The sequence below is a fragment of the Grammomys surdaster genome, unplaced genomic scaffold (genome assembly GCF_004785775.1).
Source record: "Grammomys surdaster isolate TR1022 unplaced genomic scaffold, NIH_TR_1.0 188, whole genome shotgun sequence".
In the NCBI taxonomy this organism is placed as follows: Eukaryota; Metazoa; Chordata; class Mammalia; order Rodentia; family Muridae; genus Grammomys; species Grammomys surdaster.
The window spans coordinates 2,276,502-2,301,146 of NW_021604633.1; the positions used below are offsets into that span (position 1 = coordinate 2,276,502).

The 24,645-nt window shown below is 45.4% G+C and overlaps 1 long non-coding RNA gene across 1 annotated transcript; it reads right to left on the bottom strand.

Moving 5' to 3' along the window:
* Positions 1-897: 897 nt before the first annotated feature.
* On the bottom strand, positions 898-21,752 carry LOC114622337. The gene is made up of 3 exons (XR_003711582.1): positions 21,465-21,752; positions 14,581-14,639; positions 898-2,281 (listed from the first exon to the last, which is right to left on the bottom strand). It is a non-coding gene; the product is annotated as an uncharacterized LOC114622337 (long non-coding RNA).
* Positions 21,753-24,645: the final 2,893 nt, after the last annotated feature.

The window sequence follows — 24,645 nt, forward strand, 5'->3', positions numbered from 1 at the left end:
AGGAGCCAGCCGTGGGGCTCCTTGCAGCTATAGTGAAAGACCGGTCAAGATTCATTCGTTAACACAATATGACCTTCTGAGCCCCAGGTCGAGCCTGCCATCTATCACGTCAGGATGGAGGTGGGCATGGGGCGTTTCTGCATGTGTGTGCCTGAAGCATATTAATTCACAGAGAAACCCAAGGAGACAGTACCAGCCACAAAGTATCCTTCCCAAAGACAGACTTAGGAATAAATAAATGCTCACTCCCTTCCTCCTCCTCCTCCTCCTCCTCCTCCTCCTCCTCCTCCTCCTCCTTCACATACACACATGCACTAACACAGACATGAGCATATCCTCATCAACACATCCATACATATAAAAAACTAAAGTCTAGTCCACGAAAAACTGACCTTGAGACAAGTCATTTTGAATGCAAATTGAAGTCTAACCAGGTAGGCTGTGTGCCCTTTAGATGGCCTCCCACTTCCCGACAAACCTATGAGACAACAAGCACGCACATGGTCCCACTTGGCCTTGAATGAGGCTGGAAAAGCAGCGGCTTGGGAGCAGCCCCTGTGAAGCCGGTGCAGCTGGCCAGAGCTGCCAGCTGCTGGGCTTCTTAACAATGGCTATGCTGAGGTTTCCTCCATCCACGCCCACAAACACAGAATGCCCCCATGGCTGAGATGTGCTTTTGTTACTGTTCCCCACTTAATAACTGACTGCTGAGAATGGGTGGAGGGAAGCCCAAGCCAACTGAGTGAATGGAAGCAGAGTAAGCCACGGCTGGGGGGACTCCCTGATGGGCTCTGAGGCCTCAAGGTTCTGAGTGAGTACCCCTGTCACTTCTGCATCCTTTAGAGACCGTATGCTGCCTCTTCCCAATGCACTAGAGAACCAGGCTATGGCCACACTCTTCCTTCTCACCCTTATTTGTCTCTATTTGAAAAGAAAAGCAAAAACAAATAAACAACAATGACAACAACACGCCTCTTAGGATTCGGGCAAGAGCAAAGTTCCTACTGCAATTGTTAAAACCAAAGAAATGTATAAAGCATATTGTAGCCTGCTTGTGTCGCAGTAATAAATAGTTATGTGTATTTATCCACACCAAAAAAAAAAACATAGGAAGTCTTCTGCAGTACCCACTCTCAGGGATCTGACAAATGATTTCCACACTTGTTTGTCTGGAAGCTTCCAGAGACCTTCACTCCCATGCTGGTTCCCTCCCTGCCACAGCTCACAAAGCCAGGGCCACATCTCCTTCTCTTCCTTGTCTGGAAGAGTGTGTTCTCTGTCCTTCTTCTCAATAACGGCATTGACAGGACATATTTCCCAAGAACTTAAAATCTACTATGCTGGATTTTATTCCTCCTGGTTAAATAAAATATGATCCAAATCTGTCTTCAGCTGACTCACTCACAGCCATGCTTTGAGCCACTCATCTTGGGCTTGAACGTATTTCCATGTAGTTCAGAATAATCCAGACTCTGAAGAAATACTGCGATTCCTTTAGCTTCGGTCTTCCCGCGGGAACACTTTCCATCCCTGAAGACAAGATGCATCAGAGTCGAGTCCAACACAGAGATCCTTTCTGTCCGTTGAATGATGGTTCCAGCAGAAGCAGAGGGGCTCATTTGCACATAGTGTTAGCTCACTGATGCCCCTAGGAAGAGGACACTCAAGACCCCCATGCCTTCTGTGACCCTGTGTGTGAGCAGAGTGCATATTGCAGAGCTCACCAAATAACAATCCAGGAGGCATCAACAAGCAGCCACTCGTTGTCTTGCCCAATGACACATTATTCTCATGGTCCAAATGCACTCATAGGTTAGCACAGAAGGATCTTCACCTCTTCTTCATTCCCTCTAGTCAAGTCGTGGCTTTAAAATGTCACAGTTTGGCTTGGTTCCTGGACACTTCTGCCTTGGGTCTCATGATTTTAAAACATCATGGATCTTCAAAGGCAAGAGAATGTCTCTTTGTGACATTCTCGGTCACAAAGAGAGGAAAAGACATCACAATAGCTCAGAAAGCCAGTTTATGAATTGGATTATCAACACTCTTTACAGATTTGGTCAATAGAGTCTTGAAAAGTACCCAGAACTGTAAAAGAAAACAGATCCAACTGATAGGCGAAGCACAGACACTGAAGACTATAGTGTGCATGTGCATGAACTCAGTGTTGCCATTGGAAAATGGGTTGGTTTCTTCACATGTCACAGAGGTAGGGTGCTGGATGAAGGAAGTGATGCTCCTGGAACCTCATGACCAATGGTGAACGGGGCTTCTCTTTTCCCTGAAGGAAGCAGAATATTTGTTATAGCCAGAAATGAGAAAAGATTAGGATAGTGAAACCTAGTGACTCATCCCAATATGGTCATCAAATTATCTCATACACCTATAAAAGTCATCTCTGATGTTAAATCCAAAATTTCTCTTGGTATGTGTGCATGTGGGGGGGTACAAAGTTGCACACATGCTTGTGTGTGAGGATGAGCAGTCACATGTGTGCCTGTGCATGTGGAGGAGAAAGAGATCAATGTCTTCTGTCTTCTTCAACCTCTCCAACTTATTGTTGAAACAGAGTCTTTCACTGAAGGTCGAGTTGGCACACCAATACAGCTAGACTGGCTGACCAAAAAACCCCAGGAAGCCTCTTGTCTCTGCCTCCCCAGCCCTAGGATGATAAATGTGTGACACACTGCTGGCTAGGCTTTGTGAACTTGACACAAACCATAGTCACCTGGTAAAAGGAAATCTCACTCAGCTGAAGAGTTGTCTCCATCTGATTGGCCAGTGTCTCTGTCTGTTGGGCATTGATATGGAAGGGCCCAGCCCACTGTGGGTGGTGCAATCCCTGGTCCGGTTGTCTTATATAAAAGCAGGCTGAATGAGCCACCAAAATTAAGTCAGTAAGTAACATCCGTTCACAGCTGCTGCTTGAGTTTCTGCCTCCAGATTCTTTGAGCTAGTACTCTGACTTCCCTTCATAATAGACTATAACCAGTAAGCTGAAATGAACCCTTTCCTTCCCAAGTTCCTGTTGGTTATAGTAATTTACTAGCTAACTAGAATTGCTACCAAGCTTGGAATTTTATGTGGGGATGGACACAAAACCACAGATCCTCCATGCTTGTGTAAGAAGAACATTATTGACTGAGTCATCTATCCCTCAAGACCTAACAATTTCTCTTTGGATATCATCTTCTTTGTCTTTTTTTTTTTTTCTGAAAATTAAACTATTGACATGAGCTTCATAAAAACAAAGCCTACCTCAGGACAGTGAAGCACTGTAACACCAGGATGAACAGAAATGTGCTTTTTTTGGTGGCCTGGTAACTAGAGATACTGAAAGAGGCCTGGAAATCTTTCCAAAAGGAAACCAGCCTGCCTAAGCGGAGACTAGAGAAAGCCACTGGATACCAAGTAGGCGGCGGAGCTGTCTTCATAAATCGCCGTCTGCAGGCCTTTTAATGTGTCAATGTACCTCAGCCATTAACCATGTTTAATTGCTATCTCCGGTAAGTTCCGTAGATCATTACCATACCAGTCATTTTTCAAAGATCCTCGTTAGCACAGGACTAGGGAACACACACACAAAAAAGGACCTGACAGGAAATGTCTAGAGAGAGCCTGTAGAAAGGGGGTTGGTAACAGTGAGCCAGCCCTCAGAGGGGACCTGTCTCTACTGGCACTGTAATAAGATGCACTGTGCACACTGGGCTTTTCTACCGGAGCACACCAGACAAGACAAACGAGCTGCTTGCTTGTACTTGCTATTTTCCAGAGCATATTTAGCTGTTGTCCACAGTGCCACTGGGGCAGAGGGACCTGGCAGCAGCCACTTTTGAACAGTGTCCACAGGATTCTGGGAGTGCCTTGGGACACTCACAGTGGTAGACCATCAACAAGCAGGGATGTGTGTGTTCTGCCCATGCCCAGTGCCAGGCTGTGCTGACTACTGAGCTCCAAGGTCATTTGAGACAAAGTCTCAAAGCATGTTTCAACAGAAAATAAAGAGAGAGGGGAAGGAATCTCCAAGTAAGCCCACTTACTTTGTTTCAGCGAGTATTTTTGTGTGGCCATTTCTTCTGTCCACTCAAGTTGTGTAATGTGGACCACATCACTTTCCTTCTCCTTTAAACTACATCTAGAATGTTGAAAGGTATGTTCTGTCTTGGGCCATATGTCTGATATGGAGTCAGTCATGTTGGGTACATTTACGTCATGGTGGTGAATCCCCACAGGAGGTGATCTGGGCTCACCTTCCTGACATCTTACTTCCCTAGAGTCACAGAGATGCCTCATAGAGTACAAGCATCACACTGGAGTGGTGGCTACCCTCAAGCCTAGGCTGTGGGACTCTGAGTTCTGATTACTTTTTAACTTAACTCCACTCCTACCTCAGAATTCATAGACAACATGGATTGGCATTTATTGAGGTCTCCATACCAGACATTGTGGATTCTTCCCTAGGATCCTCATCTCAAGATTGGGCCAATGTCTGCCTATATTCTATTGCTACCTGCTCGGAGATGGCATATTAAACATGATGAGGTTTATCCAGCCCAGTCCCAGTTCTTGGCTTGGCGAGCTACTAAGCTCTAATGCCTGTGACACATAGTGCCTATGCTCTAAGTCAGAACTGTTCCTGGGGAGCCCTAAATGTGTAGTTTGTCAGGCTCTGAGTACATTTCTCATTCCAGTAGCTCACAGGCGTTGGGACTTACATCCTTGTTTGGTGTTCTAAGGTTCATGTCTTCTATGTGGACTTCTGTGGAATCATGTGGCCCTGTGCTCTGTAAGGATGCCATGTGTTCTCTGTGTCTATTATCTTACCTTTGCCTCCTGCAATGCTGAGAGCACTCTGAGGGTGAGAGAGAGCGAGGTATGTACCTGCTCAGATTGCAGCCTTCACCCCATTCTGTTTCTATGCTGTAATAAAAAAAAATGGCTGTCAATGTAGAGCCAAACTTGGATCAAATCGAACCATCATTTCCCCCAACCACACTTAGAGTGGACCCTAGTTGCTCTCAAAGTAAGAGATTCAACAATATGACCAGACATCTGGCCTTGGCATCCCAGCTTCATTACTTGAGTGTTGTGTGGCAGACAGTGGGTCCTTTGCTCAGTTTTTCAACACTTTCATCTCCTGCACCATGTGAAAGGGGAACAGAGGGACAGCCCGGCTCAGGTGCACAGGTTCTATAGTGCACTTGTCACATGGAAGTGCTCGGCACTCAGAGTGGCCAACACAGCATGGCTCGGCTTCCTCTTCCAGAGGCAAAGAGGGCAGGCAGTAAGTGGTCGACTTCCCCCCCCCCCAAAAAAAAACAAGCAACCTTGTGGGATGTCACTTTCAGAATCAAAATGTTAAAAGCAGGGATGGGTCAGGACCAGTCCTCACCTGGGACCCCAGCGTCTGGAACCTTAACTTTGACTTGTCCTCACTGCAGAGAGTGTAATGTGCTCATGTTTTATTGTATTCACTTTAAGGATGGGTATATGGCTCGGTGAGCTTGTCATTCAAACATGGAAACCTAAGTGCTGCCCTGGAACCTAAGTAAAGGAGATAAAGAATTCCACAGTGTCATTCTCAACTCATCATGGATGTGCCGTGACAGACAGACACATATATACACACACATATTATTTTTATTGTTGTTGTTATTTATTATTGTTATTCCATTATTATTATTATTATTATTATTATATAAAGAAGAAAAGAAAACTATCCTCACAAAAGTTAGTGATAAAGGGCAGATGCAGACGTTGATGACTCTTATCCAGGGACTCAGCTCATTCTAACACATAGGGTTCTGAATGACCATGTAGGACAGAGTTCTTAATGCAAGTGACATTTAAATATGAGTAACTCCTCCAAAAAGACACTTAGAAATATAGGGGGTGCCAGCAAGAAAGGTGTACAACTCAGGCGAGTGAAGTAACCCTGATTTATCTATTAGCCAGTTTCATTTACTTGATCCAGTTCCTTATTTGAACCAGGATGGACTGCTACATCAGCATCCTCAGTGGCAAAATGAGACCCTTCTCTCAGTGTGTAGCTTCCATGATTATGACACAGAATCTGCTCATTGTTCTGACAAAACCAAGCTATCTAGCAGGCTTTGTCTTCTTCCCTTCTAAGGGACCCAGTGTTCAGGGGGACATATACCTCAACTGCTACAGTCAGCCAAGCCTCAGTTTATACTCTAGTTCACAGGCCAAGCTGCCTGGCTTACTTCCTTTCAACTTGAAGGGGAACAGCAAGAAGGATGGATTACTTCCACCTGTCTGTGATGGTTCCTTTTAATTGTGAACTTGACTGCGTTGGTTACTTTTCCATTGCTGTGATAAAATACTGTGACCAAAGCAACTTACAGCAGGAAGGGTTTATTTGGTGCTTATGGCTCTAGACGAATAGAAATTTATCACCATCAGGGCAGGGAGCATAGTGGCAATTGGTCAGGCATGGTGCTAGAGCACTCACACCTGATCCACAAACAGAACACACACACACTTACACACACACGCATACACACACAAACACACACACACACACAGGAGTGGAGTGGGGGGTAAAGAAGGTACTGGGGATGGTGAGAGTCTTTTGAAGCCTTAAGTCACTGCCCCTATGACATACTTCTTCCAACAAGGCCACCAACTGGGATCCAGTATTCAAACCTATGAACCTATGAGACTATTCTCATTGAAACCACCATATTGACACAGTGTGGAATCACTTAAGAAGAGAGTCTCCATGAGTGGCTACCTAGATCAGGTTGGCCTGATGGCATCTCTGTAGAGTATAGTCTTGATTCCACCAAAGGGAGAAGACCCATACACTGGGCTGAGCACAAGCAGACTTTATCTCTCTGCTGCTCACCGTGGATATGACCAGCTGTCCTGAGTTCCTGTCTTGACTTCCTCTAGATGATAAACTGTAACCTGGAGCTGCGAGCTAACAATAAGCCCTCTTCCCTGTGTTCCTTTTTTACCCAGGTATTTTATTGCAGCAACAGAAGTGAAACTAGGACAGTGGAAATACCTAAGGAGCTTTTATGAAACCATTCTACAGTTAGCTCAGATGTACAGCTATGAATACCAGTACTGTTATAAAATCAGCATCAAGCCGGGCGGTGGTGGCGCACGCCTTTAATCCCAGCACTCGGGAGGCAGAGGCAGGCGGATTTCTGAGTTCGAGGCCAGCCTGGTCTACAGAGTGAGTTCCAGGACAGCCCGGGCTATACAGAGAAACCCTGTCTCGAAAAACCAAAAAAAAAAAAAAAATCAGCATCAATTAAAAAAAAACACAAACAACAATATTGTGAAAAACACCACAATAAACTAGATCTCAAAGCAATGGTCACATTATTATGAGTACTTGTCTAGCAGTAATCAATTCTGGCTTCTAGATACATGCTTAGCTAAAGACATTTGGATACCAATGTTCAAGGTATGTCTCAGGTGATATAAATTAGGGCATCTGGTGGCCATGTTTTCTCTACATATAATGCCTCTCTGCTAAACCCCCAAAGAACATTTTGGTTATTATTTTTGTTTCTTGAAACAGTGTCTCATAAGATGCAGGCTACCCTGGAATTCATTATACCTACAAGGATGACCTTAATATTTTTTTCTGGCTGCCCTTCTTCCCTTTGCCCTCTAAGTGTTAGGATTTTACAGGTGTGTGCTACCACACCCATAGCAGTGGGAACAGCTACCAGCTAACTCATGCCACTCAAACTCATGCCACTACCTCAGTACTTCAAATTGGAGTATTGGCTATAGTCAGTCTGTAGTTGGCCATCTCTTTAAACTGACCTAGATGAACCAGGCACAGAGTAGTCCCTGATGACCACTGTCCCTCACCAAACACCATGAAGAACATTTGCTTTATTTATGACTGAAAGACAAAAATCTTTCCCCTCTTTAAAAAAAAAAAAAAAGAAAATCTTAAAATCTTACCCAGATGGAAGAAACATGTAAGCCTGAATGTTTTTCTGTTCCTCCAAGCAACGTTGTAGAACAGGCCCTGTAGCCTGGTCTTTTTCTCCCAGGTATTGCCTCTGAAAACACTGTGTTAGGTGAAATGTATCCTAGCAGGCCGTGGTGACTGCCCATCCTGACAGAGGTGGACAGAGAAGAGACGGAGATGATGGCAGAATCAGTCTCTCACACGTCAACGAAACAAAGAGTTATTTCCCAAAGCAGCAGTGTGGGCTCTGGTGTCTTTTCAGGTCTGGGTATCCACTGATCCCACAATACAGCTCTGGCTCTCCTTAGCACCAAAGGCATTTAGCAGGGGTCAAAGTTGAAGTCTCAGCATCAGATTCCACACAGGAGCCTTTTCAGGGCCCCCGGTGAGAGCAGCCTTCTAGTACAGCAGCCACCACAGCCAACGAAGCCATTCAGGGACCAAAAAGAAAAGGACAAAATGCAGAGATGAAAGGAAGAATCGGTTAAAAAAAAAAGTGTGTCACTCTTGGGGTCATCAGGAGAGAACCATACAAAAATAGACACCGCTGAAGAGCAAAAGTGAAGGTATCAAATGGAAGGCAGAATGTGTAGCAGTCACCTGGTGGGGCTTTCCGCACTTTAAAGAACAGGTAGCCCATCCTCCTCCTACAGGTCCCTGCGCCCTAACATCTGAGAAAGGTTTTTTTCCTGTTTACTCCACATTACCCATGTTCCTTATAAGGAAAGAGGAAGAAGACGCTATAGGAGGAAGAAGGAGGAAGGAAGCACAGGAGAAGAAGAGAGGAGGAGGTAAAGGAGGAAGAAGAGGAGGAGAGGGGGAGGAGGACATGGCTCCATTCACAGCCTACCACCTGCAGATTCTACTCTTCCTGTAGGTACTGTATGCTCATAGGCATGCGAACAGTTCTCACTACTTACAAATCACTCTACACCATCTGCTGAATATGCCACATACACCCCCAAGAGCAGTAGCACCCTTCCCCATGTCTTCCTGTCTCCCCATCTGTGAGTGATCAACACAGGATTGAGCACAAAGCGCCATGGGAGTAGGGAGGTTTCACAGGAATGTGTCACTTAGTCATCACAGAAATCAAAGTGCTCAGAAGCATGGACACTTGGGCTGTGTTTCCCCATACAACTGAGACTGGATCTCCCAGTTCTGCGGTGCCCTTGTGAACACTATGGTGGTCATTATCCAACAGAGGTCATGTGCTGTGACTATCAATGTGACAGGATCTACAGTCACCTAGGAGTCAAACATCTAGGCATATCTGAGAGTTTCCACATTAGGTCAATCAAGATAAGTCCCACCCTTATTGTAGACGAAAGAATTTCATGGTCTGGGGTTCCACACTAAGTGAGGACTTTTATTTCTGTGATCTAACACCAGGAGCAAAAAAAGCAGCTTGGGAAGGAAAGAACTTATTTCAGTTTACAATTCCATAATGTGAGTGAAGTCAAGACAGGAACTCAAACAAGGCAGGAACCTGGAGACAGGATCTAATGAGGTCACCATGGAGGAGTTCTGTTTACAGACTTGCTCAGCTTGCTTTCTTATAGCGTGGAAGGTGGGTTCTAGTCAGGAGCATGAGAGAGAAGAAAGGCTCCTTGGAGCTCAACAGCAATGCTTCCAAGACCAGATAGAACAAGGGAGGCCAACTTCTAGGAGATTTCAAGGAGCAGGAATTAGGGAGGGGCCCACCAGGCACTGAGAGGTGGCAAATGCCACCATCTGGTGTGGTGAGTAGCTACAAAGCAGCACCCCCCATGTGGGAAGCCAAGCCAGAGTCCCTGGACTCCCATTCCTTCCAAAATGCCTTGTGTGACAACTTCCGGCACCTGGCTTAGGACATTTTTATGACTTTTGGCTTCTCCCCCCCAGACCTATAGTGAACCACCCTTGAATTCGGAGACTCCACATGGTGGTGCTGTCCTGCTCACACCAGACTTCCAACCAGAGTCCTGAAAAAGGGGAACATTCTGACACTCTGCATATAAAAGCACCTTGTGGACATGGCACCTGGGAAGAAGCAGTTATCTCTAGACAGAACGTAGACACCAGCCTGAGCAGGTATACAACACAATTCTCCAAATAACCTGTGTCCATTAATATCACTGAGGACACAGTGAACACTCAAGGAGCTAAATATGAACCTCTTCTGTGGAAGGAGACTTGGAATCTGGTCAAAGCCTATGGCAAGGGAGGGAATGGGCCCAAGTACAGGGCATGCCACTAATATTTTTCTACGTGGCCATATTGTCGAGCTTCCTTCTAAATATTGATATTTATACCCATAGATGAATGCCACTCTTATTCTAGGGCAGAGAAACTTCTTTCTGCAGAGTGTGACAGTTAATACAAAGGTACATATCTGTCTGGTCTAAGGGCTGAGAAAAAGAATGATTGCTAAGCCTTCATCCTTAAACAAGACCTCTATATAACCCCTCTCTTTAAGACCCAGGAACCATAACAGAAAATGGGGAGAAGTGAGGGAAGAAAGGGAACCTGGGAAAGAGAGGTTGCCATCCAGATTAGACACAGGACAATAGCAACTGCCGTGGTGTTATCAACTTAACTCAAGAATCATCTGGGAAGGGGAATTACTTACATCAGATTGGCCTGTAGACAAATCTGTGTGGCGTTTTCATGATTGATTGATATGGGAGACTCTAGCCCACTGTGGGCCCTGCTACTCCTAGTTAGGTAGTCCTCAGAGCTGTAAGAAAAGTAACTGAATTCAAGCTTAGGCAGCAAGCCAAGAAACAACAGCTTTCCTCCATGCTTGCTGTCTTGACTTCCCTCAATGATGTGACTGTGACACCTAAGTGTAATAAACCCTTTCCTTCCCAAGATGCTTTTAGTCATGGTCTTTATCACAGCAACTGAGAAGAAAGCTAGGACAGTGGCGGTGAACACAAGGCAGCTGTGGATAGCCACACAAGATTCTCCTCCCCACAAGCTTCTTCATGGACAGAGGGGTGCCCCCCCCCCAAGCCTGATTCCTTCCTAAGGAGCTATGTCTGCAAAGGTGTTGCCAATGGGAGACAAGGAGGGGTTCAGACGGAAAAGGAAGTGGGTGGTGAAGAATAATGGTGAAGGATAATCACAGCACATTGTATATTTGTGTGAAACTAAAAGAGAAAAAAGAAAGAATCAGTTCCAAAATAATGGAACACTTTGCCTGAGAAAACATGGCACCTATTACCACGGCTGTTACAAGATTCCCTTCTTTCCATAATCCTTGCCTGTGTGCTGCAAAAAAATAAATAAGTAAATAATTTTAACACTTCCTCCAATATTTAGTATCTGAAGAAAATATCCTATTTAATAAGATAGCCCGAAAACTGGCCAGTGAAAAGAAATCTAGCCCTCATTTTTTTGTTACAATTAATTGCTTTTTTTTCTTTTGCTACAATTAGTTGCTTTTGTGATTATTTAATTAACCAAACTTTTCACACAAGCAAGGCGCTCATTCAGTTCCCACCTGTGACCTTTCCCAAGCTTGTTTACCTGGAAAGACACAATGTAACTAAAGCCAATCTCCCAGCCTGGAGTGGAGGCTCAAGAAGTAGCTGGCGTTTGGTGTCCCCTAAACTTTCCAGGCCACTGAGGTTTAATTACCCGGCGCAGCTTACCGTGGGGGATGGGGAGGGAGTGGAGGATGGGGTGACCGAGGCTATAGAACTGACAGGCTCCCATCCTCCACCCGCTCTGCCACAGAAGCCAGCTGCACACCCAGTGTACCAGGGACAAAGAGGGGCAAAGCTGACTGCTGGGGAGTCTGCATTCAGCTGGCAACTTGAAATGCTACATTCCCCTTTTCCAGCAATTTCTGTATGTTGGAAAGATTGAGGTCTCTCTGCAGGGCTCTAGGCTGGCCTGGAAGGCGGAACTCTAAGGCTTAATTTCTAAAAGGGGTGTGAGCTAGAAACCCCTTCAAGACCCAGGGACTGGGTTTTGTTTTGTGACCAGCTACTGCCACAAAAGAAGGACCCACCCCCATTCCGAGTATTCAATTAACCCTGTGTGTGACGCCTAGGATAGGAGGTTGGTTCAGTCCCCTTTCAGCAGATTCCGAGGGGGGCTTTCTTTAAGGATTCTTTTTCTACAAAGGAGGCCAACTAAGTAGCTTTTTGTTGTTGTTGCTGCTGGGCTCTGGCCTATTGTTACCTCCAGAGGGACCTTTTCCACTTAATTGGGCTTTAGAATCCCACCACTATTGTATTTGTATATACGAAATACCAGCTGAGGAAGTCTGCAGGTTTAAATCTCTAAGCGCTTCGGCAAGCAGATTCCCAAGCTTCCTTAGCTGTACTGCCTGATGTAAGTCACCCTGATAGAAAGAATTTCATAAAATTAGAACCTCAACAAGAATGTGTTTCTTTTGCGTTTCTGTTAGGCATCAGCCACTGCCTTCCTCTTTGTGTGCTGGTTTCTAGCGAATCCCTTGTGTCCAGGATTGGCATTTAGGAAAAAAGAAGTCACTATGAGCTTCACCCCCTCCCCAAAGCACACAACACGTTTTGGTTTGGCATCCTTTGGGGTTCCAGCATTTTGACTCTCCAGTTAGATAAGGAGTCCTATCTTCAAACAAAAAAAGAAACAGACATGAAATGTACACAGCAGAAGATACCTGTGGGGAGCCAATGTATATGTGAACATTAAGCGTGATGTCAGACAACAGGGCGTGGTGAGGCCTGAGGAAAATCAGGCCTCATCACATCTCTCAGAGACTCACTTTTGCAGGAATTACACTATTTCACTCCCTAATTTCTATTTTTTTTTTCCTTCTCTGAGGCAACAGTTCTACTTCTTGCCTTGGGGATTAGACAGACTTCTCAGAGGGTGGGGCATCATACTGGTGAGACTAAGCAGACATCATAAATAATGGTGGCTCTCTAGGCATTGCTGCCATAGACAGTCCTGGGGAAAGCTAAAAGAGTCCACATTTAAGTTAGTGCTCTCTGGCCTCTCATGGGAGGCTACAATAAGTATTAATGTCAGGCCTGTCTGTGATGGCGACAACTGTCAGCAGCCAATAAGGAGGCTCTACCTGTTCACAACACCTGGTTCACCTCACTAGTGGGCATTAGGTGCCTATCCTGGGTGGCTGCTTGCTGGTCCCACCTCTGCACCAAGAATACCTACTTTTCTTTGCTGAGGTATACACAGAGCTTGCCGTTGTGTATCCAAAATACACATGTCCAGCTCATACAAGCAGAGGGTGGCAGCTGGCCTCTGACCCATGAATAGGACAATGTGCTCCAAAAGTATTCTTGACAAACTCTGTGCAGACAAAAAGAGATCCAGCTCTGGGGGTAGAAAGTGCTGCTTATGACTCAGCCCTTCATTTACACTGTGGATGAGCAGAACAGAGACATTTGGTGCTTGGGTTATAATGTACTGGGTTGGGGAGAGATGGCTCAGTCAGGAAAATGCTTGCCTTGCATGGAGACCTGAGTTCCATACGCCAGAATACACAAGCAAGGCATGGTGGGATGTGTCTATAATCTCAGAATTACTGTTTGGCAGAAATAGGTCTATTTCTGAGTCTCCCTCTCCAGCAAGCCTAGCCTACTGTAGTAGAGCAGCTCCTGGTCAATGAGAGACCCTGTTTGGAAAAACAAGATGTACTGCATCTGAGGAACAACTGTAGAAATTGTCTTCTGGTCAACACACACATACAAGTGAACCTCTGTGCATACTTGAGAACACAGGCCACAAATGACATGACTCAGGATGCCCTTGCATGAGATAGCTTTTGCCATATGCATCAATGAATACAAGAAGTCATCTCTCGCTTCATCATATAACTTACATCACCTATTAACCAGAGTTTCATCGAGGAAAGTCAACAGACTATGAGACTACATGTTAGGGAAAGCACAGTCTTGTCCAGGTCAGAGCTAGGAACCTTCCTACCGTTCCCTGTAGCCCCTTCAGGGACCCTTAAAAGGGCTTAATGCATGCTGGTGAAACTCGTCATATATTTGAAAACCTGAATTCAATCTAAACATTTTAACCATTTTATCAAGTACCATTGAAGACCTCCGCAGAGGGGAGACCCTCTCTCAAGTCTCAGAAAGTCACGACCACCCAGTAATCTGCTCGAGACACCATGTACCGGAGCAATTGCGAGGTTGTTTATTAGGGCGTGACAACTAGCTGCCGGTCAATTCGTATGCCCACGCAGGAGCTGAATTGACCCGACAGCCAGTTTGAAAGGTGTTTTTAAAGGGAAAAAACACAAACCAAGAATGGGGAGGGGGTGAGAGGTTGCTAGGGTGGTGTAACATGAAAATAGTGGAACATTCCAAAGGAACCTAACCTATATGAGTCAGGGTCAGGTGAAAACTCACTGTACGCTTATCTTTCTCAAGAATGTGGTCCTGCCCTGTTACTTCGGCCTTGCCCTGTCACTATGATTCTCAGCTTGGTTCCACCTGGCTAAATTGCATTCTAGCCAGTTCCTGTAATTAGTCTGTCCACATTCTTAACTTGCTTCATGCCTCCATGTCTTTGTAAAGAAAGCCTAAAGAATATTTTATATCTAAAAAGGATTCTATATACCCAGTATCTATAATTTTTCACTCTACACCATGTTCACAGTGTACCTCAAAGAACTGACAAGTGAATCTCTAGAAATCCTATCTGTTAGTAAAATGACCCAAAGCTGCAAAATAGAGAAACGGCAAAAAAGGGGTTTCCGTAAAAAGAAGCAGAGATCTTCCATCAGTTGAAGCAGAAACTGGAAAGCTGGAAAACTGACATGGTCTCCGGTCCAAAGTACCCTTTCTGAACCCCACTGCATGGGGCTGACAGACGCCTACCAGCTTTTTCGGCCATGGTGCTGGTTCATACCAGGTAAGAAGATGGTGATTCCCTCTGAATGCAGCTATTGTGAGGGATGTACCTGTCTCCGAATAAATAAGAACTGACAACAGACAGGGACAATGCAAGTTGAAGCATCTGTGATTACTAGGGGTCTGATTAAAGAGCAGAGAGGATGTCACAAGCAAAGACAAGGAGATTATGAATTTTAAAGGCTCCCCATGCACATAGTGGAGGCATGGAAAAGTTAAGATGCTTATAAAATTGGATTCTGGCTGTAGCTCAGTGGTAGAGCATTTGCCTGATATGCTCAAAAAGCCTTGGGTTCCATCCACAGCACCTCAAACACACACAAGCAATAAGTAAATAAATGCTAGTTTTCTGGGAATGTTTCATTCCCATGCTGACATCTTAGGGGTTATGAAATGTTTGACCCTACTCTCTCTTTTGGGTCATTAAGTACTTCAGCCTATAGACAATTAAAATGCTGTAAGAATTGTCTTGGTGGCAGGAGCAGTCAGCCTTTTATAGCTTCCACTGTTTCTAAAGTGTCAGACAGAGACCAATCAGAATGTGCGCTCTGTCTCTTTAAAAACAACAGGGCTTCTCACACTAATGGGTAAGGTCTGGCGTCCTTACCCATTAGTAACAGGCAGAAACCCCCAGCAGCTGGGGAGTACCCGTAGGTGCCGCTGCCGGCCATTTTGTTGAAAAAAAAAATGCCAGCCCATAGGTGGGACACCAGGCTAGTTCACTTCTTGCCTATTCACTGGGCACATGTGGCTTTTGTTATTTCTTTGGGTCATCACCTCTTGTCAGCTATGGGTATTGAGTGTGGGTGGAGAAGAAAAGGGAATCACAGAGAGGTGATTGACTATAGATGCGGAGGAACAGGCATCTAAGACCAGCTGGAGGGAGATGGTGTCCCGTGTGCGTGGAGGACATGCCTCTTTTGTTTATCATGTGTTACCACAGCCTGGAGAGGAACACTGCACGGTCCTGGGGCATGCAGATAAACCAGGCAGGACCAGAGGGGCAAGGGTGGAGCGAGGGCTGTTCAAAAACCCATCTACAGAGCAGAAAAACAGTGGGAATATTGGCGGTCAGAGGCTCAGCAACTCACTTCCCCAACCTGAACGCCAAGAAGCTTCAGACCTCAGCAAAGTTCTGTCTCTAGCACAGGCCCCCACAGGCTTTTCCCAGCCTCCGTCCTCCAGCCCCTCCCTCCAAGCTGCTCTACAGGATCCTCCCCCAGAAGTGGTTCCCTTCAGGCCTTGATATTTTAAAACGAATTTCACCTACCCATTAACACAGGTGGAGTCTTATTTATAAGACTTCCTTGCCTCATCTCCCTCCTCCACCCTGGGGCAGTTAGTGGCTTGTTTACAGGTCATTAAGCCAGAGTGGGGGTGGTGGGAGGAGGCTGTGAGAGGCTGGTCTACTGTTCTGGTGAGATCAAGTAGGGAACAGAAGAGGCAGAGGGGTGGGATAGATGGGCGAGTGGGTAAAAGCTTAGTATCCCAGAAAGCTGAAGACCCCCGAGTTCAATCCATAGAACCCACACAAAAAGCCCAAAGTGGTGACAGACATGTCATCCCAGCACTGCTCCCTTGAGATGAGAGATAGAGACAGAACAGTTGCCAGGATGCCCCAGGACTAGCCTGGAGTTCTGCTCAGCAGCAGCAGCAGCAACAGCAGGAGGAGGAGCAGCAGCAGCAGCAGCAGCAGCAGCAGCAATAGATGTGCCTTGCTGACAGTCAGGCTGGGTAAGCTCTTCCAAGGCCTGCAACATTAGTTAGCAACACATGTAACTAGGAGATGGAAGCCCTGGTCTCCTCAGATCCACCTGAGGAGATGGATGTGCAGGTCTTACCTGTACCCAAAGATCAGCAGTCTGTGCCAGACAAGAACAATTCTTAAAAGGGTTGAATCTTTTGAACCTGACATTGTCTGCCAACTTGCTTTCTGAAAAACATGATCCTGGGGGCAAGCAGCCACCGTGATGTCACACGTGTGAACATCATATGATGTTTAGGTAGTTTACTACTCTCTAGGACATTAAGCAATCACTCACCATGCTTTTCTTTAGCCCACACCAGCCAGCACTCTCACAGGTCTATGGACTTCTCAGTAGGGGACATTCAGCCCAGATCCCCTCCTCACTCAGGGCAAGGGGCATTTAGCTGGCTGCCTTAGGCCAAAATCCTCACCAGCCTCCCTGTAGTCACACCATCCTCCCTATAATAGTCTTCCTGAAGCCTAGATCATAAAGGGTTAGAAACTATCACTGCCTGGCTGTAACACAGGATACATATGCATACACACACGTATACAGATACATGTACACACATACCTACAACACATCCTATATGCCTTGTATCCCACAATGAACAAAGCACAAACTTCTTGTGGCCTGTGTCTGACTTTACCCTTCCCCATTTTCACGGGCTGGCTTTCCTTATGTTTCTCTGATGTGCTCCGGGAGACCTACCTCCAGGGTTCTACGCTTGCCACACTCCTATCCGTTTTGGTCTAAGCAGCCTTCCAGATGCTTAGAACTGTCATAATTTTCATTTTCCTTTGTTTCTCAGTCCAATTTGCTTTCAGCGGCTTGGACATGACAGCCCGCAACAGTTTCCTTAGACACCATGCTGAGGGAAGACCCCTGCGTAGCATAGGTGACAATGGACATTTGTTTACTTCCTTTGATTTATCTTAGAGAATTAAATTTGTGCTTGAACATCTTCAAACATATATAAAAATGCATTCTAATTGCTTCTCGCCCATGGCTGCCGCCCCCTTCAGCGCCCCCCCTGGCCCCCCCGGCTTTTCCTCACATTCATGTCTTTGTTTTATTTTATGGCTCACTGCATTTAATGAATAAAAAGGTAGAACTGGCGTTCCAGCCTGCTGAACTTCCCCCACACCTGCAGCCCTACTGGCATCTTCCACATACAGTCTCACAATCTTTCCTCAGCACCCGTTACTCCCCTACCTTACTCATTCAGGTCAAACACACAGACCCTTCTCCATCAGGCCGTAAGGACACCAAGAAGAAACCTAAATGGGCTCTCTCTTGTGTTTCTGAGGATGTATGAAGAGTGCCTTTAGTTAAGCCCCGGAGTCCCTCCTGTGTCTTGATGATAATGAGAGTATCCTGCCTTCCTTGATTTTCCCCACCTCCAGAGGAAAAGAATGGGGTTCAGGAAACAGCCAAAAGAATCCATGTACCTTTTGGATCTGACATGAAAAGACCCTAGAGGTTCATGTGTTGAAGGTTTGGTTCCCAGCAGGTGACTTTATATTGGAGGCGTCTGGTGGGAGAACCTAGTTAGAGGAAGTGGGTCACAATGGGGAGCAGGTCTTTGGAGGTTGTACCTTGTTGATCCCCTCCTCCCTCTCTGCTTTCAGTCTACTATGTGGTAAAGAGGTTGTCAGGTTCCCTACTTCTGTAGCCTTAATGTTCTACCCAATTCCAGAAAAGACAAACAAGCCCAGAATAAATCCCCTGAGACTGTGAACCACAATGACTCCTTTTACATTGGAGTCAATATACCAGGTATTTTGGATTCAGCAACACAAAAATAAACTGGCATAGATACAGTTAAAAGTCATTACAATATTAAAAACAACAACAACAAAGTAAACAGATGTGATGATTAGTGCTGTCAACTTGACAGGATCTGGAATCATCTGGTAGACCTCTACATTTGTCTATGGGGGACTTTGATTACATCACTTGAGGTGGGAAGGCCTGTCCACTGTGGGCGGCACCATTCTCTAGAAAGTTGGGCACTTTTTCTATGTGTGTGCAGTCAATGCTCTCTGGCTCCGATTCATTCCTGAAGATGTGTTGTCATCAGCTCCCTCAAGCTCCTACCTCTGGCATATCTCCACTGGTATGCCTTAGACCTATAATCCAGAATAAACACTCTCTTCCTTGAGTTAATATCAGGTCAAGATATTTTATTATAGCAACAAGAAAGGAAACTAAGACCTTCGGGACTAGGATTAAAATAGAAATTGTGATTCCAAAATGTAAATAAAATTCAAGACCAATGTGCAAATGTTTAAAATGCATTTTGGAACATAGTGAATGTTTAGGTGGATACTTCTACACTTAAATCATGATCTATAGTATTTGCATTCAGCCTAGTAAGGTAAACTAAGTTGCTGCTGCTAAGTATAAAGTATTTTCATGGTATGGTAGTTGCAGAGTTATCTGCACATACTTCCTCCACCCCTTAACACACATTCTCTCTCTCTCTCTCTCTCTCTCTCTCTCTCTCTCTCTCTCTCTCTGTGTGTGTGTGTGTGTGTGTGTGTGTGTGTGTGTGTGTGTGTCTACACACAGGCTCTGCATTCTAGGACAAGTTCAGTCCTCTGTACACTATATCTCCTTGACCCAGGGAGAAAGATCCTCTCCATCTTTCTGCTAATGTGTTCTGCTAATCAGACCTGTCAGAGGCAACATCTTTGCCACCAAACAGGAGATTTGCTTTAGAAAATCACTTAGGAAAAAAAGCTGATCCTAGGAATCCACAGTATACACCCGAACAGCAGTTTCTGGTGACTGCACCAGACCTCTAACACGGGCATATAAATCAGCTGTATATAAGTCTTTCTGGTCACTTGATTTACTTCTCCAACATCCATTGTGGAGAGCCAGAGGCAGATGCATGTTAATGTTCCCTGGCACTAGGTTGATTGTATTTCTTTCCTATACCAGCTCTGGTGCGTTTGTCACAGCCGTGGTACTAACCCCAGCTCACAGCTCATATCACAGCGTGCCATCTGGGCTAAGGTGCTGTGCTGGATCTGGAAGGTTAACAGGACCATAGTCCTCAAACTTTCTGCACAGTGAAACGGTGTCGTGGCACCAGTACCCCGACAAATGTGTGACTTAGTTTCCATATCATGAACCTAGGATTTGATTATGGGACAAAATTCTAATCTTTAAGACTGTCCAGTTATTTAAGTGTTGATGCTGACTTATCATCCATGAGCCACACGGTGCTGGGATAGGTGCTGCCAAGACTACAGCCTGCTCTCTCTGTACCACAATCCAAGCTCAGCTAGATCGTAGCCACACTTGTGCAGTGCAGATCAAGGGTCCTATTGTATGCTATCCTCTAAGTCCAGACAGCCTGCAGTGGGCCCTAAGTACGCATCTCATAGCCTCTGAACTGCAGCCTTTGGTAGCAGCATCTGGACACGGGTTTCCATTGTCTTCATTTCCTGTTGTCACCCACAGATACGCTCCTTGGGGAAGTCCCCAAGTTTCCCAGGGTTTGCATTCCCTTTGTCTCTCCCTGCAATTGAATGATGTCCTCCCTCCCCTGTGCCACATAACGGTAGTCCTCTGGGACTCGGAGCCATAGACTCAGCCCTCGAGGAATGTCAGCTTTGGGCTACTACAGATCAATATAATCTAATACATAACAAACACTAGGTGCTTCCAGGAAGACATGAGCTGGAGACGCTTTTTAGAAATTGTAGCTAAGCTTAAAGAATGACTGCAGGTGATACATGCATGTGGCCTGCCTGAGGAGAGAATGACATGAGAGTAGACACAGACTGCAGGAAAATAGAAGCCAATTGTGTTGGTAAGGAACGAAGCAGACATGTCACCATCAGAACAAGATGAAGAGGTAGGTCAGGAGTGTGTACCCACTTCCATCAACACCATGAGGTTCTTGTACCTGGCCCTAAAGGTAGACAAGGATCAATGTGTGATCAAATAGCAAACTCTCCTGACAAGGATAAGCACAATAAAACAAGACTATTTGCCTGTGAGCCAGCACTCCCTGTCCAGAACCTAACCATGGACCAGACTTCTAGTGAATTGATCCCAATTGGGCTTCAAGACCCTGCATTCTGACCTAGCCCTTGGCTGCAGCCACCAGGATGATGTCCTGGCCTAAGTGTGAAGATGCTCCAACCTGAGCTAATTCGATCCTCCATACCAAATACTGCTCTATGGCTGCTGTGTGCTCTCAGCAGTTCCCCAAGCCGCTTCTCCAGTGTGCCGGGGCTATGACCCAAAACTCATGCCACTTTTAGGATGGCAAACCATTCTCGTGTGTTTCAAACCCCAGGCCCTATGCCAGGGATGCAAACACAAATGCAAACCAGGGCATAATTCTGTCCCCCAAGGATTGCAAGCTTGGTGCAGCAAGGCTAATCATCTTTTCTGTGAAGAATTCAGACACTACCAGCTTATGTGATATTTTCCACCTAATACCAACCAGCTTCCTGTTAAGGCTAGGATGGGTTCTGAATTAGAAATTGGCCACCCCACCCCCACCCCGGTGTATTCCATGGCCACCATCTCAGTCCCTTTTGAAGCATCCCAAGAAGTCCCCCTGGGGACATGTTAATCAGATGCTGGGCTTCTGGGACTCCGGAGAGTCTGGGCTACAATTCCTCCTTGGCTAGGTCCGCTCTAAGAAAATCCTCCTAGTTTTGGAGGGGGGCTTTATGATCCAAGTGCAAGCTCAGCCTGGTTCTTGTTTTTTAACAAGGAATTAGGAAAATACAAGAAATCTCCCGGAATCAATCTGCTTCACTGCAACAGCTAGCCTCAGCAGAACGACTGTTCCTATCAACACGGCAGAGGCATGGGCCAGACAGCCCACATTATCTGAGTCCCCCATCCCCGACTCACCTGAGCAGCGCTGCCCAGGTCCGGCTTCCTCAGACTCCCAGCCTGGAGAGCTCTGCCTCATCTCAGAGGCAGTGTGCAGTGCGCTTTTCCCTGTAGCCCGGCAGCCGTCAAAACACTCTCCAGACTGCAGCGTGAATCTAAATTTGGGGTCCTAGGCAGGGGCTTCCAGAGGTGCTTGGCACTGCTTGGCACGGCCAGTAAAAGTGTCTCAGCTCCATTCAGACTGCTGACCTTGGCATGGGCGCTGTGTTGTACAACTCATCTTGCTGGTTCGAGGAAGCTTTAACTGTCTCTTCCCCGAGCTCATAACCCTCAAGTTGCAGGCTGAAACAACGTCCCACGAAGCCACAATGCTCATGCCCCAAGCTACGCACAACCAACCCCTGCAAAGTGTGCCAGCTAAAGGGAAGCCATGACTTTGAGCAGACTGAATCTGGGTGGAAGGCTGTTTATCTCCACCCCCCTCCGAACAGCATCAGTTAAGTCAATCACAGAACATCTTAAACGTGAAGATACTTTATTTATTCTCGTGTTCCTCAATAAATTCCTGTCCATTAAAGCCATCCTCCCCCCCCACACACACACACACACACAAACACACAAAAATAGCTCTACAGTCCTCTCCTGACTGGTACAACATATTGTTCTGATTTAACTTATCTGCTTAAAACTCCTTGTGGGAAGGATATAGTTGCCGGAGGAGACACGGCTATTTAAATCCTGTAGCCATTTCAGAGGTTAAGAATACACACCAGGATAGGACTCTGTGGTTGGAGAGTAAAGGGGTATGTGAGAAGAACAGAGTTGAGACTCCAGAGATCTGAGATCCTGGTATACCAGTGATGTCATTGCACAGATGTTGGTGTGATTTGGTTCCTGGCTAGTTGATGTGACAGTCCTAGCTAGCTAACAGCATCGTCATTCCTGTATTTGGGATTCGTTTGACTAAACATATCTACCCATAGCTTACAAAGTCAATACACCATAGAAGAGAATCCTGAAGGCTTTTAGGGTTCAGAATCACCACCCTTTCACTTAGCCCTGTGACACTTCCCCCCCTTCAGTAACTACAGCTTCAGTGTCCCTGTTGGTGAGATAGGAAACTGGGGCTTGGCGTGGGCTGGGGCAATCCCTGTGAGGAATAAATAAGTTACTATGTGCAAAATCACCCAGAAACCATGCTCAGTCCACCATGTGATCGATGAATACAGCGACTTCTGCTGTAGCCAATGGTTCTGATTCTATCATGACTGTCTATTTCATTCCCTGTCTTACAGGTGCTGGGTCTGCTCAGCATCTGGCTGTAGGCAACCCTCTTTATCAATGGTCTATGCACCTACAGGTTTAACCAATTGTGGTTTTCAATACTAGGCTAGGGCATGGCACAGGCATAAAGAGCTTGCATTTGTAAAGCCCTGGGCTTAATACTCAGCATTAAAAAAATAAAGGGAAGAAAATACTCCAAAACTAACTACACTGACTTGAACCGGTCTTCTCATGATTCCCTAGGCGATGGTCATGTACACGGTTCCCCCCTCCCCCGTTGTATCTAAAGGAACTTAAACATCCATGACTTTGTGAATCTTGTTTCCTATTGGTATTTATAGGCATCTCTTTATATAAATGTCATAGTTTTAAAGAAATAATATTCTATTGAGGCTTTTGAGACAATGTCACATATCTGTGTCTAGCCAATCATAGTAGCTGGGAAGAGAGTCTCGCTGACAGACTGGTTGGCCAGTGGGGTGTCTATGAGGGATTTTTCTTATTTGGTTACTTGAGGTAGGAAGATCCACTGTGAGTGTGAGCAGCACCATTTCATGGGCTAGATGGTATAAAAATGAAAGAAGCAAGCTGAGCACACACACGTTCATTGTCTTTCTGCCCCTGACTCGCTCTTGGATGTGATGGGATCAGCTCTCTGAAGCTCCTGTCACACAATGACTTCCCTATCATGGTGTATTTGGAATTTTAAGCTAAAATAAAACTTTTATCTCCTAAGTTGCTTTTCGTCAGGGTATTTTATCGCAGCAACAGAAATGGATCAGTAGAGTCTTGTCTAAACAATATTCCACAAGCAGTTACTTAGGACTTACCGTATACTCAGTTCGACACACAAAATACCATAGTCTTTGTGTTCACAATCTGTCTCAAGCAATGTTCCTTCTGGTGAGCATTTAAAACACACTCGTGTTTGCAAGACAGTACCAGCACCCAGAACCATCTTACTTTCCCTAGGTTATGGATCTGGTCAGCGTTCATTATGGCTTGGAATGCAGATTTTTAACTCAATATTTTTGTCTTCTGTGGCATTAACTATCAGAGCTAAGGAATATCACACATAGAAAATCAGAAAGAGAATTTTTTTTCTGGGGTGAGCAAGCAATAGTCTTAACTCTTTCTCTCTGCAAAATTTGACCATGGGGTCCAATGTTTCAATGCTATACGGATCTTATGAAAACTTTTAAAGTATATGTCTACCATATACTTCTTGCTAAATAGTTACAAATATATTCTGCTCTTAGTAGCAGCAGTGATGCTAATGAAATCAGAGTTCAGTTTGTGTTACCTGCCACTTACAGAGGCCAGTAAAGCAAAGATGGAATTGAATCTTGAAATGTCACTATGCAGTCAGCTGGCAGCCCAAGAAGAGAGCTGATTAGTGTCCTAGATACCTGTTTTCATCCTATCTCCTGCAGGCAGGTTATATAGGAAGAATGAGGGTTCATCTTTGTTCTCTTTAATTCTGCTCTAATATTTCTCAACAAGTATGGACCCAGTCAATTTTTTTAGTGCAGGAAAGGTGACAAGTACTGGTCCAGCAAGGTTTTGGTCGATCAGGGTTTTGGTCCATCACAGGGTGCTCAGCAATAATATCCTTGGTTCCTACTCACTGGATTCCAGTGCCATCCTCAGTTGAAACAGTAAGACGTCTCAGGGAGAATCCACCTCACTTGAGAATACCCATACTAGGCTGGCTAATGGGTCAGGTTGATGTTCAGAAAACAATAGTTTTTGAGACAATTTCAAATCATGACAAAACATTCAAGTCACGATTAAAAATGATGTATCATAAGTTTCAGTGATTTGGAGCTTTGTTCCCTCAATCTCATTCTCTGTAAGAGCAGATGACAAAGGTGTCCATATAGTCAACTGACTACCAAATCAAATGGGTATGTGG